We start from the raw sequence: 2500 nt of genomic DNA, 5'->3' as shown, positions 1-2500 counted from the left end.
ACTGGTATTTCTTCCATGTTCTGCTCTTTCTCGTCTTCTACTGGTCCAGCAACTAAGGTCACTAAGTATACTTCTTCACCCTTCTCCAAAAGGCTTTCAATTCTCAATGCTGACACTAATGACGCTCCAACACTTGGTACTATGCCATGGTAAGCTAAAGGGGATTGGGTATCTGTCTCGAAAACAATCTTCCCTCGACCACAATCAAGGTGAGCTCGGTAACTTGACAGCCAATCCATCCCTAAGATTACCTCGTACCTCTCTAATGGGAGAACTAACAAATCAGCCGGAAAAACCATATCTTGGATAATGATTGGAACTCTTAGAATACAGCCTTCAGTTTCAAGAACTTGATCTCCGGGAATTAGAACGGGAATGGATAAATTCTCCTTAGTGAATTCTCCATCGAATCATGATGCTACTTCGGGAGCTACAAAACTATGTGTTGCTCCCGAATCGAAAAGGATGTAGGCGGATATTCCACCCACAAGCAAAGTCGCTGACAATAATTGACTTTCCCATCAATTACTTACTCAACAACTTTTATACTATTTTTTTATCACCAATTTACCAATCATTTAAAATTATGCAACACTCAATTGGTTAGGAAAACAAACCTGAAATCGGACCCTGAGGTGGTCCGGATGGTCCTGGTAACTCTAAAGTGTAAGCCCTACCAGCAGTGGCTTGACGCTTTGCAGGAGGTAAGGGTAAAGGTGGGTTAACTGGTACAACGGGTTGAGCACTCGAAACAACAGGCTGAGCGAGATGAGTGTGTGGACATGATGTCGCGTAATGTCGTCTCTCTCCACACGTGAAACAAGTAATGTGAGATGGTACAGCCGTTTGGAACTGTACCACGTTCGGACAATCTCGCCTAACATGGCCCAGCTGGCCACAAGTGAAACAAGTCGGGGTTCTATGTCTAGGACCTCCAGAATGACCTCCCTGAAAAGCTCTACCTCCTCGTCCTCGAGACATAGGAGAATGTGGCTGAGGCTGAATTTGAACTGATGGACGTCTAGGTTGTGCAGAATGGCTAGAAGAAGCTCTCTCAGCAGCAATGGCCTCCTCCACGTTCACAGCACGCTCAACAAGATCAGCAAGCCTATGAAACTCCACTGCCTCAAGTCTGCTCCTGATATATGGGTTAAGTCCTCGAAGGAACTTACGGATAATCATCATCTCATCCTCCCGACCATAGTGGACATACTTCCTGAGACGGGTGAACTCTGCCTCATACTTCCTAACAGATAATCCTCCCTGAACTAGCTCCATGAATTTAATCTCCAATCGATCACGGGCTTCCGGTGGGAAGTACTTTCGAACGAACGCTGTACGGAAGTCAGCCCAACTCAGATTGAAGTCTCCAAAGTTCCCCTCTACGCATAACCACCAACTGATGGCGTCCTTCTCCAGATAGTAAACAGCCACGTCCTTCTTGAATTCTACTGGACAACGGGTTGCAGCAAAGTTCTGCTCGAGATTGTGCAGCCATGCATCAGCTTCAAAGGGATCAGTACCTCCCTGGTAACGCTTCGTCCCCAAGTTCTTCATAATCATGACTATCTTCAGAAAGTCCAGATGAGAAGTGGTAGGTACTGGAGCTGGCTGAGTACGCTGTGCTTCACGCTGTGCATTCAATGCTTGATGTTGCAAATTCACCATCTCAGCCATCAGTTCTAGAAGTGCTATTATAGCTGGATCAGTTGGCGCTGGTTGAGGTTGTGCTGCCAGAATAGGTGCGGCAGGGGCCGGTGGAATATGAGCGGCAGGAGATGCAGGAGCTGCGTAATGATCTCCGTGCACTGGACTATCGTGTACCACATCCACCTCGATGTCCATAAAATACGGGTCTGGAGACAATGGCATGTGCACCGGTGTCTGATTATATGACCCTTCAGACGGGTCAGTCTCAAAGCTAGATCCCGAAGGTGTAGCATCAAAGCTAGCAGTCGGAAGTGGTGTCGGAGTAGATGGCGGCGAAGAGTCTGAAGATGATGAAATCGAAATTGGGAGGTTTGGACCTCCACGGCGTCCAAAGAGTGCTCTTCTCGGTGGCATTTGCAACGAAAGATCATGGTAAGTTTCTACCCAGGTCTATCTATTTCTAAAAGAAGGAACAAACCAGCATATCCTAATTATCCTTGCGACACATTTTCGACTCGAAAATTATTTGAAACAAGTCCCATTCAAGCATCATATAACCATGCTCTGATACCACCTTTGTGACACCCCCGATCGTAGATAACCGGAAATGACACGGTCAATGTTCCCTGATGGTCGACCCGAGATTCTCGAAATAAATCCGATCACCTTAGACCAACAACCAAAGAACAGAGACACTCCTATCGGATATTACTCTAGGCTTTTCAACCCGATAAAGCAATATTCGATAGTTAGTTCGTCCCGGACAAGGACTAATATCATATGAGAACTCGTGATTTATAAACATCTTTTATACATTATTTATTTACTTTAAACATCTTACAAAGTGTTA

The sequence above is a fragment of the Brassica napus genome, unplaced genomic scaffold (assembly GCF_020379485.1).
Source record: "Brassica napus cultivar Da-Ae unplaced genomic scaffold, Da-Ae ScsIHWf_337;HRSCAF=536, whole genome shotgun sequence".
NCBI classification, from domain to species: Eukaryota; Viridiplantae; Streptophyta; class Magnoliopsida; order Brassicales; family Brassicaceae; genus Brassica; species Brassica napus.
Note: the sequence above shows the minus strand (reverse complement) of the source record.